Here is a 17412-nt window from a genome sequence, read left to right as displayed (position 1 = left end):
GTTGTTGGAAAAACTCTGGTTTTATTTATGCATTTTTCCTGAAGCACTTTTTATTTGCTATAGATGTTAATGGTATCCTTTTATACAAGAAACAAGAATGCCATAACAAAGCCTTTTTTTGGACTTGAGCCTTAAAGGACACAGCTGTTAAGCCAACACTTTGCACAGCTGTAGATGACAGCACCGCAGCCCCAGGAGATTGAAGATAAATGGTTGTTTTAACTGGTAAGCCTGTTAGTTGCAGGGCTAATTGAAGTAGGAGAACTCTTCCTGTGCTGATGGCAGAGCTGTGTGGAGGGCGAATTTGACTTAATCTTAAATGGCATTTAATCCATCTTTACAGAACCTCTATGGAGATCTCGCTTTCTCTGACTTCAAAGGGCATAGACCCATCTCCGGTAAAAAGCTTATGTACTTTCACTCTTTTCTCCTGAACAATTTGTATATTTGAAAATACTGCAGACAAGCAAGTCCTTTTACAGCAAGGTAGTCGGGTGCTACAGTCACTTTAGACGAGGGTTTTTGTTCCACTTCAGACTTGCTTTGATCTGTTCCTGTGGACTGGTTGCCCAGCTCAGACAGGTGCGCTCTTGGAATGTGTCTTCCTCTTTTTGTGGTTTGACACTGCTTCATGGTGCAAATCAAAGTTTGCATGGAGGTAAGTAGAAAGCTTACCCTCTGAATCTGAACTAACATGCTGATGTTGATGTTTTCTTAGTCTCTTACCTTCCATGCTGTTTGCAGTTAGGCTAGTAAAGAGTAGTTCTTAGCTCTGCATATTCTTAGCATTTAACGTAACTAACAATACCGTGTTACTGGAGTATCTGCCTGGGGCATATCATCTTCCTTCTTCTGCTGGATCCATGGAAAATGTTGTTGCTTGTTACCTGCTCCCCAGTCTGGTTGTCACATCTCTCTTCCTGGTGAGTCCTGTGCTCTCCTGTTGTGTGTTTGACCTGTTTTGTGTTCCTGCCTGTGGCTCTGAGCTCCCAGGTGGAGAGCTGAGCCTGACTGAGGGCAGCTTGGAGGAGGAGACAACCTAAGGTCCTCATCAGGTAAGCGACTGCTTTGATGGAAAGTGGAAGCATCCTGAGTGTGACGTTTCTAAGGAAGAGAAGGACACTGCAGCTCCAAGTGCTTCTGGAGTTTCTCAGCAGCCTTTCGCCTTTCATCCCAGCAGCAAAACTGCTTTTTCCTCCATGTCAGGAGCAAGTTTCAAGTTCACTTCTGGCAAAAGTAAATGGAGAGGAATAAAAAAAAAAAAAGTTGCAAAAGGAAAGCCCCGTTGTTGTGGAAAAGACCACAAATGAAGGAGGCTTCTTAAACTGTCCACTTCATGCATAAAACCCACTTTCCACATCCTGCCAGTGTTTCATAGTATTTACAACGTTTGCCTTCTGTCCTGTTAGTGGTTGAGCCCAAGCAGAAAGCTCAGCCTGCTTGCTGCCCTATTTTAAAATAAGGGTGCTTGATCTTGTAACAGACCTTATGGTAGGAGGAGAAAACACAAGTTTGAGGTGGAGTCTTCTTTCTTAAGAGACCTTGCTCAGAGGGGGTGTAAAGCTCAGGGAGCCGAGCTCTTCCAGGGACCACAAATGTTCAAACTCTAGGTTAAGTCCTATCCTAAAGCCAGGAAGGGATTTAGGATTTGGCATGGTCCTTCTGGAAGAATTTGGATGGTTCAGCAAACGCAGAGCCCTGTGTGTAGTCTCAGTTGTTGCTGTCCCAAGGATGAGTGTTTGAGGTGCTGCTAATGTGCTGCACAACTGCCATTGTACCTGGGGATTTTTTCAGATCTCTGGTAGCCATGGGATAGTCTCATTGGAAGGAAAAGGCTTCCTTTCATGCGATGTAAATCTCAGACCTGCCCTCTGAAAGCTCAGGATAATGTCTATAATGTCTGTGCCAGGATTTAGTGTGGTGCAAAATACTGCTGGGTTGCAGAGAAAGAGAGCACCTTGGAGCGTGTACTGCAAGAAAATGTGGCTGACTTTTTTTTTCCTTCACTGAAGGGAGAAAAAGAAAAGATAAAGTGAACTGGCTTTGCCTTGGCTATCTGCCCTTTCCACAAGACCACCAAGGTGTTTGGGAGGGCAATGAGAGGCTGTGGTTAGATGGCCTCCAATCTCCCCTGCAGCAACCTCCACTGTTGACCAGAGGTCTCCCTCCTCCCATAGAGCTGCTGAGGTCCCTGCTGTGCTTGCAACCCGTATCACCACCAGAGGAGTCAGGTCTGTTTTTTTCTGTAGTTGCTTGTGGCATGCTTAGTCCTGCCAGGCAGATAAAGGAGTAGCTTATTCTCCTGGTTCACCAGCAATGAGAGAAATAGCCTGCCTTCTTGTTCTTTACAGCCTGAATATACGGTGTTTTCCCCCCCCAGTAAAGTTCGTATGAACAATTCTTCTCTAGCCCCCAAGCTATTTCCCATCTGATTTGCTGACTCAGGCAGGGACACACTTTTGACTTGGAGTTGCAGGTTTTTCAGAAAATTGATATAATTTGTGGTAAAATGGGATTCAAAGCAACAAGAGAAAAAACCTTTGCAGCTACGCAAAGGAGCGTGTTAATCCCAAAAGCCTTGAGAAGACTGCTCCTGCAGATGAGTGTACAAAGCCTAAATCTCAGCCTGGAACCAGGTAGAGCAGCAAAAATTGGTCTCTGTAAAACAGCACATCCCGGGAATGTCCTCGGATCTGGTGGCTAAAGGTCATGTACATCCAGCCTTCCTCAACTCCCTCAACAATGTGGTCCTAGACAAACACAGCATTAAAGCAAAGCTCAGAATGGCCAGGACTGTCAAATAAAATATAGCATGAGGCTGTCAGCTTTCCAGAAATGAAGCATCTAACATTTAGAAAATGGCACAATTTTTCAAGGTTTCAGCATCCAGAAGTCCTTCAGATTTAGAAGAAGAAAATATTCAGGTCAGGATAGTGGGGAAGCCTTCTTCCTTTTTTCCCCCCCTTGAGATCAAAGACTGAAATCCCTGCTTTAAACATGAAACTAAAAGTCACGAGCATCATCTTTGTAGATTAAGCCCCAAATGGTGTGCTTGCTGTGGGAGGCACCAGAGGAAGCGCTCAGCACAGTATGTTTTGTGAGTCCTGTTTACAGATAAGTTGCCTATTCCCCTCCCTGGGGACAGACCTAAAAAAGGCACTCCCTCAGGGAGAGGGCTGCATGGCTCTGGAAATGCTTACATAGCCATCCTATAGAACTGCAGGTGGGAGATGGAGCTCTTTGCCACTTCTCCTGTCCCTATCCCTGACTCTTTGCAGGATGCTGGAGCCTGCAGGAAAGGAGATGGTGCTTGCCAGAGCCTGCAGAAGCAGGGAAATAGGTGTGCGGGCAGGAACAAGGAGGAGCAAGCTGCTGCTTGCCTCGGGGAGAGGGAAGGAGCCTTCCTTCAGGACGGGGGGAAGCTGCTGAGACACAGCAGGGGAGCTGCGTTACCTCTCTTTGAGGTACTGACCTCTCTGAGGGGAAGAAGTTGGAGCCATGTCCTCATGCTGCTCTGTTCCTTAAATTTCCTAAGTCCTTTTTCCCCACGTGAGGCACTTTCCCTTCTTACAGCTCTTCACAACACTCGGTGAGCTCTCTGCTTTTCTCTCCCACGGCTGTGCTCCAGCCAGGCAGCTCTCTGCAAAATACATTTCCCATAGTTACCTATGTTGGCGTGCTTTTCTGTGCTTTCAGACCTCTCAGGCTGGAAGTTAGACAATTAGTCTGTCTGAAATTTAGATAAACACTAAAGTGGTGCATTAAAGTGACTTCTCAGAGCATTAGTATTGTGCCAGAGTGGTGCTGACAGCTGAGATCTGGGTTTGGGTGTTCAGAAAATCGAGGCAGAGAATGAAATGCTGCAGAGAAGTCCCAGGGGCTCATGCATGAAGCAGCAGCTCCAGGTTTCCAGCGAGCCTGAGACCTCAGCTTGCTTGTGCTGTTAAGGGGTGACCTGAGCGGGGCATCAGATCTCCCTGGCTTGACAGGGAATCACGGAATTGTAGGGGTTGGAAGGGACCTCGAGAGGTCATCGGGTCCAATCCCTGCCAGAGCAGGTTCCCTAGAGCAGGCTGCCCAGGTAGGCGTCCAGATGGGCCTTGAATATCTCCAGAGAAGGAGACTCCACAGCCTCCCTGGGCAGCCTGTCCCAGTGCTCTGTCACCCTCACCATGAAGAAGTTCTTTCACATGTTGGTGCGGAACTTCCTGTGCTCCATCTTGTGGCCATTGCCCCTTGTCCTGTTCCCACAAACCCCTGAAAAGAGCTTGGCCAAATCCCTCTGCCTCCCACACCTCAGGTATTTATACACGTTGATGGGATCCCCTCTGTCTTCTCCAGGCTGAACAGACCCAGGTCTCTCAGCCTTTCCTCATAGGAAAGATGCTCCAGGCCCCATATCATCTTTGTGGCCCTCCGCTGAACTCTTTCTGGGAGATCCCTGTCTTTTTTTTTTTGTACCAGGAAGGATAAAATACTCTGCGTGGCTCTGAAGCTGTAGGATGAATACGTTGGTGACCTCATTACAGCAAGGAGCTAGGGGCCCTGTGGTACAAGGTTGTGATGTTACCTGGATGGTCACGAGCCAGTTCATCACCTGGGCAGCCTTCTGAGCTCCCCTCTTTGGTAAGGGCCATTGCATTGTTGGGAGGCGAGCAGCCTCATTGACCTGTGTTTTCATAGCACAAATGATTTTTTGCTTCAAGGAGGGGAGGAATACATGAGGAAATAAGGCTCACGTTGCTGCGCAGGCCTTGTCACTGACTCTTTTCTTCCAGCCTAATGAGCTGGGGAAAGGAATGTTTTCTGAAACCTGCTTTCCCCGCAGCTATTTGGAGGGTAAATACTTTTAGAAGAGGCAAAAAGCGGAAACATTAAGAAATTGCTTTATTCTAGGAGTCCTAATAAGGGACTTGGATTTGTAATGACCTTTAGAAGATGTTAAATTTTAATGTTCTCAGAAAGATGCTGGTGCCTAACAAAGGCAGTGTCCTCAGTCTCTACCAAATGCCATTTCCAGGAGTCGCCCCGTCTGGAGAGCTGCACCAGTGTGTTTCCCCTGCTGTTGGATGCAGTACCCTGCTTTTCATTACCAAGGGCTTGAAGCTTTGGCCTGCCTAACAGGAGAGGCTCAGGGAAGAGGTTGCTTGAGAACACCTTGGGCTGGGTCTGCTGCTGAGTTTTACTTCATACTTCATCATTCAGTGTTATCAAAACTTCCAGTGCAAAATGCCAGAGCATCTTGATTGCAATCTGTATCAAGAGTTCTGTGGAAGAAGTCATGTGCTGTGCATTAAGCATTTGTGTCAGCTGTTTAAGACAGCTATATTTTGCATTTAACATTAAAACCAGTATAATTTCCTCTAAATTATGGCACTTACGGCACAGAGGATTTTCTGAGGAAAAAACAAGTATATGACAGACCGTGCTTTTGGTGCTGTGCTGTGCCCGACACTCTGCTTTACGTTCTTCATGGCTTTTGGTAGTTAAAACCCACTGAGATGCTGAGCTTGTATGGGATAAGACACCCATTTGTCCCACCAGGCTTTTAATTCCTGCTCTGAACAGAGAGGGGCTGCCAGCCCATTGCAGTGACCCATGTGATGGAGAAGCTCTGCCCCGTGGGCTGCCTTCTCCCTGCAGCCTCAGCTATGGCCTACTTACCTAAGCTTAAAGGTGATTTTATTTTTATTTTTAAAGGCTGTCATACTCCAGTTTCCAGGCAGCAGAATTTGGCAAGGATTACGACAGCAGGAAGATGACTGCGCCGCTGTGTGAGCACAGCTATGAGGAGGATGAGAAGGGAGGCTGGTGCCTCTAACGCCTCATGAAGCCCACCTCGTGACTCTGATCCTCTGTCCTTCCAGCCACTGCCCCCAGGGCCTGCAAGAAGGGCCTCCTGGGTCAGCAGGGCCTGGGTGTCTGCCTTCTGCTCGAGCAGTTCAGGAGAGCTGGCAGCTGGTGTCCCGCTTCCTCCCAAAGTTTGTCAGGGTTTGGTTCTGCAGCTCCCTCGAGCAATTAGGCAAATGGAAGTCCACGTCATTTCCTCCTAACAACCCCCTTGTGAGCACCCTGGCGTGCAGCTTGTGAGTTGTTTTTTCCTCTCAAGATAGATGCCAAACCACAAGCATGGGCGATCTTAAAAATCGGAGAAACATCAGGCTAATCCCCAGCCGTGAGATTAAAAATAACGCTGTTTTTTTTGGTCTGCCATCCAAAATGCTAATGGAGCTATTAGCGGTGCCAGCTCTCCCCGTGGCACAGAGTGAGATATTTTACCTCCTTTCTGCCCAAAGCCTCCTGGCGTTTCCAGCCTCTCTGGGGAACCCAAATGCCGATTAACCCTTGTGGTGCCATCACCTTTACCATCCTTGTTCCTCCCTCTTGCTCTCTGCCTCTCCCTTGTATTGCAACCCCTCTTCTTGCAGCTCCTGGTGCAGTACGGCAACACAATGCCATGTGAAGGAAAAACCTTTGCAGGGTGCCCTAGTGTGTATTCTACCTCTTTTTGCATTGAGCACAGTTGCTTTTCTTTTAAATTCCCTCATTTTCAGGGTGCTGCCTTAGCTCCCGTGTTGAAAACGTTCCCTGTTCCACAGCATGGGTAATTTTACAAATGTGTATCAAGTGGCATTTCCCTTCTGCAGAGAGCTCCTAGAGGAGGTCAAAGCTTCTCAGTTCAGAGGCTCAGCTGCCTGCTGCATAATGTATCCCAAAATAATCAGGATGCTGTTGATGTTCTCAAAAGCCAGGGTATGTTTGCTATCTCTGAGTGTTTGCTCTTACTTTTCCAGGCTGCTAAATTAGTTTTCTTCACACTTTGGCTAGCCGGTTTGACGTTCAGCGTGAAATAGGTGGTTGTGTTCCTGAGTGCAGATGCCAAGCTCAAGCTCAGACTCAGAACGTCTGATTTAGTCTTTGAAAATGGGACTTTTTTTTTCTTCTCCTCCTGAAGCCTGTGTGTGTAGGCTGAAGAGGAGCTGGAGCTGTGGGGGAGGCAGGGAGGCTGAGCCGAGCATCGCCAGCATCATACTGGGAGCTCGGATGCCTTTTTGCAGCTTTTTAAAAATACTTTTTCCTCTATGCTATTTTATTTAGTGGGGATGAGATGGCTTGGAGTGGTGCTAGCCAAGCTGATCTCCCCACAAGAGCAGTACCAGACCAGTTTTTTGGAGGTCTGGTGGCTGTGGCATGTTCCTTTCTGGATATGTAGTTACATACAAGACTAGAAATCATCTTCTGAGCTCTAATCAGGTATCACACCAGTCTGTTTCTCCATCACTTCTTGTTACTGTTAAATAGGAGGAGGATTTGCTAGGGGGAAGCATTCCTCAAATGCCTTCCAAGAGCGTCATTGCTTGGCACCTGGGGTACCTAAATGCATCCTCTTGGCACACCTGATCCTGTGGTGCAGCCCTGTGATTTGCAGTGTGGTGCACCAGGCAGGAAAAGCCTTCCCATCTCCTTCAGGGTGAGGCAGCAGTTCCCTGGGGAGCGCTGAAGATGCTCTGCCACTTTCCACTTAGGAAAATATGAGCACAAGAGGCTGAAGGAGAGTGAGGCTGCTTTCCAGATATGACACCATGCGTTTGTGTTGGGGCTGTGAGGTTCACTGCCTGTCTTCGTGGGGAGCCCCATCAGCTCTCTGTGCTTTTCCTCTTCACCAGATGCTGTTTGCTATCCAGAGCAGAAAGTCTCCTGCTTGCATGTGACAACGCTATTGACAAAACAGGCGGCTCTGAAAGTCAGAGAAACCTGATGCTGCCAGGCCACAGAGGTGGTCATTCTCACTTTATGGGAATGTCCATGGGAGTTATCCATTAAATCTCCCAGACTTTGCAGATTAAATGCAAGTGGAGATGTTGACTCCTGTGCTGTGTTGTGGATGGATGGGGGAGGGCATGCAGGATTGAACTCAAAAAAACAAACAAACAAACACAAAACCCTAAGCAGAACCATTTCATTCTGTGCTAATAAATTCAGCACTTGCAATTTATTCCGCAAAATTTGCGCTGAAACCTGAGAAAAATAGGAATAGCAACATCCACTTAGGCAATCAGGCAAATTGTTTATTTTGCAATATTCGCAGCCCATTAAGTCCAATAGTTGTACAAAAAATCCACTGTCACCGATCTGGAAAAAACAAAGCTCCGTGATGCACATCTGTTATTTCTCAGCATGGTAAGGATGGTTGCATTCAATAGGACTCCAAAATGCAAGCTGCTCTGGTAAAAGTTAGATAAATCTCTTCAAAACACAGCATACATCCCCTCGCTAGTTTCAGACCTCAGCAGGAACCAGCCAGCAATTCTCAGCCTTATATTTTTTGTCTTATTATGGACAGCTGGTTTTCATCCAGCTGATGGGCTTGGGGTGGTTCAGAGAAAATGATATTGTAGAGTCTGGCTTGTTTAAAAAAATAATAATCCAAATTCTTCCTTTTCAACCTATGGAAGATGAAGCATGAGTTACTATTTTATTTTTTTTTAAGGTATTTAACTAAAAAGAACATTTGAATGCCTTACAGAGCAGAGGGAGGAGGTGTATTTTGGTGCCTCCCCAGACATAAGAGTTTTATGCTAGTGGTAGTAGTATCTATGTCAATTTTGTGCTATTGGTAATACCAAAATACGTATTTGCTGTTGTTTTTTTACCTATGGTACTTACGCAAACAACTTTTTTTTAACTTGAAGTAGGAAGGAGAATATTTTCGCCCTTTTGCCTCACGGCTGAAAGCAGGCATTTGAGCAGAAATTACACAGATGAGAAGGAACTAATGTGGCTGTTTTGTCGTTTCCAGTCTGCGTACAGTAGGGCTTCTGTCTTTGATGGACTGGTGAAAGGAAGGGAAGGATGAATTGCTTGTCACCGTGTAATCTGTCAATATATAATTTGTCAACATATAATCTGAGTCAGCCTCTGGAGAAATAACTACATGCTTCGTGGTTGCATTCATAACGAATTGAATGAAATGCAGATATCTTGTACAAAGCTGGAACAATCCAGACGTAAGAGTAAGCTAATTGAAAAGATCTCTCTAATTTCAGGATGAAGTTCGTGTGTGCGGGCAGGGGCTCTGCATCAAAAATTCGGCAAATGGAGCCATTGTAGGACAAAACGAGCCCCGAAGCTCCTCTATTGGCGATATTCACTGACTTTGGCAATTCCCTTGCATTGCAGCACAGGTTGCAACACCTCTCAGAGCTCCGAGCCACTTTTCCCCACCTGTCCCTGCCTGCTGTCTGTAATTTAGCTGCTCCTCATGAGCTGCTCTGCGAAGTTTATGTAATTAAAATTACATTTGCAGGGGAACAAAGAGGAAAGGCAAGCAATTCAGTTTGACTGGGAACCTTGACTCGACTTTGCTTAGCACACTGTTCTAAGCATCTGCTCCCAAAACAACGTGACTTTTACCAATAAGTAAAATCAAGTCAGTAGCTGTGTATGGCACTAATGGCCCAGAACAGATATGAGATATTAGAGAGGCAGAGAACAGCACCAGTAATGGGGAAAATAACCTGAATTTCTCACTCTTGCTCTTTGCTTCCACATTACGCTGTGAAGGATGTCAAGAGTTTATATGCTGTTAGCCAGAAGGCATGGCCACCCCAAATACTGCCTGTAACACAGGAACTTTTAATATAAGGGTGCAAAAATCCATAATGGGATTCTCATTCTGCTCTTCATAAGCCTCAAGCGAGAGAAGAAAAATGTGCTGTAATCCGGGAAGTCAGTCCTAGAAAACTACAGCTCTTCTTCAAAGAGAGTAATGGGAGTGCTCACCATGCTTGTAGCTCTTTTTTTTTTTTTTTTTCCCCTGAGCTCTAAATAGTTTCCAAGTGCTAAAGCTGTACATTCTTAAACTCTAAGATATGGCAACGTGAGCTCATCAAAACTGGCATTGCTGCAGTTTCTTCCCTCTTGCCATATGTTCCAGGGCCCCTGTTTGCATCAAGTTGAGTGTTTTCCTGATTTAGCAGTGAGCCAACTTGGTGGCATTTTTTTTTTTTTTTTAAACCCTCCCAAACTGCTGACCAAATGTTTCCACCTCTTTTCTTGAATCAGATCTAGTGTGCTTGTACTACGTGGTATGTTGATTCAGCATTCAAAGTCAATGAAATAAAAAGCTCTTTTTTTTTATATTTTTCATACTCATTTGAACTACTGTGCTGCTTCAGGCAATGCCCAGGAAAGCCTGGGCAAGGGGAGATGAAGGAGAAGAGTATTTTGTTTGGCAAGCAGCCTACAACTGAAAGGCTTAGGCTGAAGTCTTTGGATGGCTAAGTGATCTGAAGCCCTGTGAGAGGTGTCCCAGCTGTGATGGCAAGCCTCGGGGCTGTGCTCTCACCTCTGCTGACCACACAGGTGTTGGGTTCAGTTTCTGACAGCAGTTTGCACCTAGCTTGACCGACTACTCTGGTCAGCCCAAGTGAAAAAGAGAAGTGAGAGAAAGTGGAGACCACACAAGTCCATATAGCATATGACTGTGATTGTGCTTTCAGTCATACGGTGTGAATTTTTGGGTGGTGCTGTGCGGAGCCAGGAGTTGGACTCGATGATCCTTGTGGGTCCCTTCCAACGCGGGATATTTTGTGATTGTATGATTCTGCCCTCTGACCCGCACCACACATGCCATGCCAAAAGCTGCCGCTGGGACAAGGTCTGGAGCTCTCTTGTTCCCTGGGCCTTCAGTACTGGACTTTGTGGGTTCAGAGTTTCAAGTTGTGTGAAGAGCTACCTGACAAATCTTCAAGGAATTTATCTGGGACGTATAAATATAGTCCTACGTGACGCTAGGTCAAATCAACTTTTGAAGAAGTTGAGGGTTTTGTTTTTTCAATTCCGCAATATCTGTTTTTAGGTGAGCTGTTACTGCACACAATATTGTACAGCCAATCTCCAGGGAAAATCAAGGCCTGTAAATGTGCAAAAGTGGTCTGCTTTCTCTAGAAGTGGCTCTAATTTTTACATATCTTCATTTATTTCTGCTGTGGTTCACACAAGGCACAATTTTCTTGTCCTGGGATATTTCTGAGGTATCAGTCACTGCAATTTCATGACAAAGCCTGAATTTGATCTATTAATATTTTAGTTTCTCTCCTACAACATACATTTGGAAATGCGATTAATTGCTGCAATTGCTCTATAAATGTGACAGTAGCAGGAGCTAGGTGTAAATATTCCAGCTGGGGTACCTAAGGCTAAATTATTCACCCTGTGGTGCAGGTTGCTTGCTGTACTGATTGGTTCCAGAGGGACTGGTTACTTACTAAGGGATTTCTAACACTCACAGCCATGTTTACTATCTGTAGCTAAATAAGAGATTTAGAGGCTAGAAACATGATGGGTTTTTATTATTATTTTCTTAAAGATGTAAATAAAAGTGCAAGTGTGTTGTCATAGCGAAGCAGAGAAAGGAAGGTGAAGCAATATTCTTGGCAATTTCTTGGCAATACGAGACTGCCCCAAAAAGCTTGCTGCAGCCACAAGCCTTTTATTATGAGGAATTTACCCCAGTGCAGAGAGTTTATGTAAAAGCCTTTACTCCCCATGCGACCTACTTTAGGTCTCTGTGCAGAAATTTGGCATAAATGGTCAGGTGTTCCTGCTACGACACAAATCCTTCATGAAAATCCCTGCTATGGTGTTCAGCCACTGGATGTCCTCGTTTTCAAAGGCCTGCCTCGGCTGATGGGCTGGAGAGCCACATGTTGTTGACGGCTTGCAGAGTGTTGCATAAAGATGTTCTGCGCCTGTTGCACATTGCCAAACTCCAAGCTTACCACCCATAAAGCAATAAACTGGGTTTCACTTCTCAGGGCTATTAAACTCCTACTGCATGCAGAGCATGTGTTAGTCTGCTCCGACTTTCTCTCTTTTTGATGACTGAACTACTTCTTTATGTAAAAGCTCGCATGCTTAAAGCTCTACATTTCTTCCTCTTTGCCACGCTACGCTTGCCAGAGGTTCCCACAGCTTTTACCATGTATTCTGGCCACAGCTTGATTTTTCCAAATTCCTTTTCAAGGGTGTACCTTGCTGCTGGCAGAACCTGGTGTTGCTGACAGCAGCAGCAGCAGTGCCGGCACCCATGGGCAGCCCTGATCTGACCCCACAAGGACATCTGCACCGATAGGTGATGACTTTCTGCCCATAGCAGAGCCTGCTTCTGCCCTTGCCATGAGAGCCAGGCCTCTCTTTTTCTCAGAAGGCCTCCTTCCTCCTGCAGCTGGCAAGACATCACCACCCACCTTTTCTTTGCTTCAGGCTCCCGTGCCTGCACCATCGTGGAGGGTGCTTCAGCCTGAGCTTCCCCTGCAGCTAAAGCACCCACCCAGCCTCCTCTTTCTCTGTCTTGCAGATCTGATGGGATCATCCTTCCTGCCAAACATTCCTGTCTCCTGATTATTATTTGATATTGCTTGTCAAACGCTCTCCAACAGTTTATAATAATCTAAGATGGGGGAAAGGTTGGCAAAAGGATGTCTGTAGCTGCGTGTGGATTTCATGTGTGTTCATAAAATGTGAAGAACATGCTTATGAAAAAACTCACTGTTGTTTTTTTCAGTATTAAGTTGCAAGGAAAAAAAAATCTACTTAGCTTTCAGCCTTTTAATTTTTCTAACTTAAGCCACTGTTAAACCACATTGTCTTCCCAACAATGGGGAAGCTTGTGCTATGTAAACACATGCTTGAAATTGTGACAGCAAGTTTTGCCAGAGGACAAACTCGGTAGGAAAATTAAGGCTGGACTTCTTTTCCTTATAAAGAAAACTGTTCTATTATAAACAGACATACTCGCACCAGCTACGTTTGCTTCATGTACCAGCATGGTAGTTCTGCTCTTCCCATGCTGGTGCATGAGGCTTATCTCCTGTAAGCATCAGCCTCCATAGCTGCTGAAGTCTCCTCAGGTGACTGGCCAGGCGTGTGTTTGTTTTTCTACTTGGTAATCACTCTTTTTGGTGTTCAGCATTTGATGAGAGCTTCAGTAAGAGGTAAACATGTTATCTTTCCAAACACAGCTCTGCAGGACTGCTATAGATCCTTGTGGAGACTCATTCGTACACACTGGAAGAAGAATAGTTCCCAAAGCTTCCCATGTGGGCAGAGACTTGAGGTGCACCTAAGAAGACTCTGAATCCTGGGATTTTTCCCAAATCAATAACCATGCTGGTTTCCAGGCTCTGAAACAAACCTGGCATTCAGGGAAGCAGGGAGAAAGATTCAGAAGACTAGAAAATACAGAGGAAGAGAGAAAATTCCCATGGCAGATCCGGGGGATGTGATGCTGGGTCACGAAGTCATTGCCTTAACCCCCAGTACACACCAAAACTTCCCTAAGGTGGAAACTAGCAGAGTGTGGTAGGAGCACACTGCTTTGCCAGCACAGCAAAGGAGCAGCTTCAGAAGGAGCTGTGTGACAGACAGAGTCACAGGATCACAGAATGGCTGAGGTGGGAAGGGACTTCTGGAGCCCATCAGGTCCAACCCCTGCTCAGGGTGCCCAGGCCCATGTCCAGGTGGCTTCTGAAGATCTCCAAGGAGTTCTCCCATCCTTTGGCAGCTGAGGAACAAGCAGAGTCTCGTCACTGTGCTTGGCTGGAAGTGAGCCATCTCTGCTTCTGTTGTGGGACTAATCAGGCCAGGGGAACAAATTAAATAACATGTTTCTGCCCTAGAAACTGTGATGCTGCTGTGAAATTTGCTTGCCTTAGGCTAATGATGCTGTAGGTGCATCTAAATATTGTCTCAGAAAATTCTGCTTTTAAACTGCTTGGGAAGTGGTGACAACCTTCAGCACACTCAGATGAGGTACTCTTGAAAGAACAGATTTATTGAACCTTTTCTGCTGTTCTCAAGGGCAATTGGGGCCATGCTAGCAGTGGTGGTGAATATGCAAAGAAGAAGTGGGGCTGGAGCCCATCACCAATGTTCTGAGAACAGTCTGTGGGCAAGCTGCAAGCTTTTCCTTGTTGCACCCATGGTCATCCCTGAAGAGCTGAAGCCCACTGCGATTTTGGGGGACCCACCTGCTCTTTCTTCCTGTAGCTTTTGAAGATTCAATTAGAAAAAATGGGATGCTGTTTTCAGTCATTTTGAAATTAGAGAAATGATTTGTTGTGCTGGAAAGAAGTAAAAGGTTTTGCAAGCAGCAAACCCCAGATTTACAGAGAACACAGGATTTTTTTTCTGCTTACTATGAGAACTCAGATGCAGCTGAAATGAAAAATCAATAATTGATCTACATCCATTTACAGATACATCAACATTTATGTAGGCTGGGAAACCTTATCCCTGTGTGCACATTTTCCTTTTAAGCAGCTTGTACTCTGTCTGCCTGTGAATACATCTGCTCTCATCGCACAGGGGATGCTAGGTTCCTTCTAGGAATGAGCTGGGGGCCTTTTCTTTTTTCCCTCCAGTAAGAGGACTGACAAGATAAGCTGCTGAACTGCTACACAGCTCGTGAGATAAGTGTGGAGTCCTTTAAAGCTCAGGATGCAACCAGGATTTACCACTTGAAACACAGCAGCTTGTAGCTGCTGTTTAAACAGCACAAAGTCACTTGCATGGGTAACAAAATCTGCCTCAAAACAAGCAACACAGATGTGACCTGTAAGGTCACAAAAATCAAAAATAACCCATTTCTTTTTTCTTTTTTCTTTGGTTGAGATGCTACAATATGGAATGAGGCTGAGGAAATGTACTGTGATTCCCCATTTGCTGCTCGGTGTCACAGATCACAGGCTGTGCAGCCACGCCAGGCAGCAGGTCACGTGCCTTCGTTCCCTAAATAGAGAAAGTTCCCTGCTACGTTGTGACATATCTGAGAGGACTTTCACTTTTGCTTCGTCTGGTTAATGAGCAAAGTGTTTTGCAAGGAGCACATCCCAAGGTCTCCTCTGCTCCCAGTGCGGTGCTGTGGGACACTCCACGTTCCCCAGCAGAGAGCAGGTCCCGGCTGCAGGAGCCCGCTGAGGCCTGCTCCAGGCCCTTGGACGTGTTGCAGGACATCTCCTGCTGCTGGAAACCTTGTTCTGTGGGGAGCTACAAGCACACCCAAGTTGTCCCCTTTCCTGGGAAGGAAGAGGTGGTGTCACAGACTCACAGGATGGCTGAGGTGGAAAGGGACCTCTGGAGGCATCTGGCCCAACACCCGCCCAAGCAGGGCCACCCAGAGCAGGCTGCCCAGGTCCATGTCCAGGCAGCTTTTGAGTGGAGTCTCCTCAGGGAGACTCCACAGCCCCTCTGGGCAGCCTGTGCCAGTGCTCAGTCACCTGCACAGTAAAGACGTGCTTCCTGATGTTCAGGTGGCACCTCCTGTGTCCCAGTTTGTGCCCGTTTCTTTGTCCTGGCACTGGACACCATGGAAAAGAGTCTGGCTCTGTCCTCTTGCACCCTCCCTTCTGGTATTTAGAGACCTTGGTGAGATCCCTTGAGTCTCCTCCAGGGTGAACAGTCCCAGCTCTCCCAGCCTCTCCTCACAGGAGAGGTACTCCAGTCCCTGTTGTATTGGAAGCTCTTTGTTGGACTCTCTCCAGTACATCCAGGTCTCTCTCAAACTGGGAAGCCCAGAAACAGAGCCAGCACTCCAGGTGTGGCCCCACCAGTGCTGAGTAGAGGGGAAGGATCACCTCCCTCAGCCCCTTGGTGATACCTTGCCTAATGCAGCCCACAGTACCATTGGCCTTCTTAGTGACAAGGGCACACTGATGGCTTATGCTCAAGGAGCATTTGGTGGGTTTTAAGGTACTAAATATTATGTGCTGCTGAATATACGTGAGCTGATTTTTTACTTTTCTATTTTTTTCAGAGGGATCTTGACCAAATTTTGTGGCTGTGGCAGCAAAAGGCACATTGCCAAGCTAATATTAAGCTACCCTCTCTGCTAAAAGGACTTTTTCCAAAGTAAGTGATCTTGTTAGCAAGATTGCCTGCGTCTTTTCAATGTATTGCAGGCTGTATTTTCTGGCAAATGTTCTCAGAAACAGGTGATTGTTTTAGTTGACACTTTCTTGAAAATACCTAAATATGAGTCAGGCTCATGAGGTAAAAAACATGATCCTGACAGCCAGAGTCTGGTGAGGTTGTAAGCAAGTAGAAACTAGATCTCACAAAAGGAAGTGCTGGGCCAGATAGCAATAGAGATTATCAGCTCTTCTCATCATTCATGATGACAGAAGGAGAAAAGGCTCCCATTGCTTCAAAGAGGTTTCAAAATGCGAAGAAAGGAGTTTTGTGTTCAGTCTGAGGGAACTTCAACTGAGGAAGATGAGCAGGGAAGCAAATGGAGATAAGAAACCTTCAGCATTTGGGTATTGTGGGTGAGGGGAGAAGCCACTCTTTCAGTGTTTACTGTGTTTCTCCAGAAACTATAAAATGTAAAATACTTCCATTTCTGGCCTCACTTACAGCTGCTATAACCTCTCACCTTTCTGCCTTTTCAGCTTCCAGCCCCAAGGTTAATTCAGGCTGTTGAGTAGAGTCTCACAAGGATCTTGTAGGAGAAGTACAGGGAGGAAGGCAGAGAGAAACTGCACAAACCAACCAGATCTGCAGTGGGCCCAACACTGAGTAAACCATGTCTGTATGACTCCAGGCTCAAACCTGACGACATGTGAAAGACTTCAAAGAATTGAGCCCACTAAAATGAATGTGAGTTCACGTGGTCTTGTCCAAAGGTTCAAACCTGTGCAAGAGTACCAGTAGCTCCAGGAGTTTATGAAATGTTGGTGCCTTCAAGCAAGCTAACGGATTTTAATTTTCTCCTCACACAGGCAACAAGGGCCACAAGTGGAAAGACACCTGTATGGAGATGGCTGGGCTGTGTTTGTACCTTGCCTTCCTGCCCATGCTGTTTCCACAGAGCCCATCACCATGCTCAGGCCAAGAGATGCTTTTAGGAGGTCTGGGCTGGGAGGTCTTGCTGTCCCAGCGAGACATTCCTCTGATGATACAAACAGCCAACATCAGGTAAGTGAGCACAGCTCCTTCCAAGATTGCTCAGCACCTCATGCTGACAGGGTGGATGTGTAGCAGCAAAATTACTATCTCTTGCCAACTGTGTGGATGCAAGGAGCACATGCCAGGAAGGAGGCCAAGGTGTTGCTTTCAGCCTTGTCTATGAGGTCTGTGGGGCATCTGTAAACTGAAAATATAAATAAATGATGAAAAGCTTGAATAAGATGTTCAGGCTTGAAGTCAGTGTTTACATATGAGGTAAATTAATTAAACAGTGGTACACCATAGTGAACACTGAGCAGTATCCACCGTCACCTCTGGCTGATGGTGTTCCCACGTGAGGGTTCCCACAAATGGGCAAGACCAGGTATACTCAGCATCCCTGATATCATAGAATCAGAGTCATTAAGGTTGGAAAAGACCTCCACGGTCATCTAGTCCAACAGT

At 46.2% G+C, this 17412-nt stretch overlaps 1 long non-coding RNA gene across 1 annotated transcript; it reads left to right on the top strand.

Moving 5' to 3' along the window:
• The first annotated feature begins 15818 nt into the window (after nt 1-15818).
• LOC311434665 lies at nt 15819-17124 on the top strand. Its single transcript, XR_014691631.1, has 3 exons — nt 15819-15912; nt 16452-16659; nt 16782-17124. It is a non-coding gene; the product is annotated as an uncharacterized lncRNA (long non-coding RNA).
• Nucleotides 17125-17412: the final 288 nt, after the last annotated feature.

Source organism: Aythya ferina, assembly GCF_964211825.1.
Source record: "Aythya ferina genome assembly, chromosome: 3".
In the NCBI taxonomy this organism is placed as follows: domain Eukaryota; kingdom Metazoa; phylum Chordata; class Aves; order Anseriformes; family Anatidae; genus Aythya; species Aythya ferina.
The sequence above is the reverse complement of the archived record's forward strand: the minus strand, read 5'-3'. Positions and strand labels throughout refer to the sequence as shown.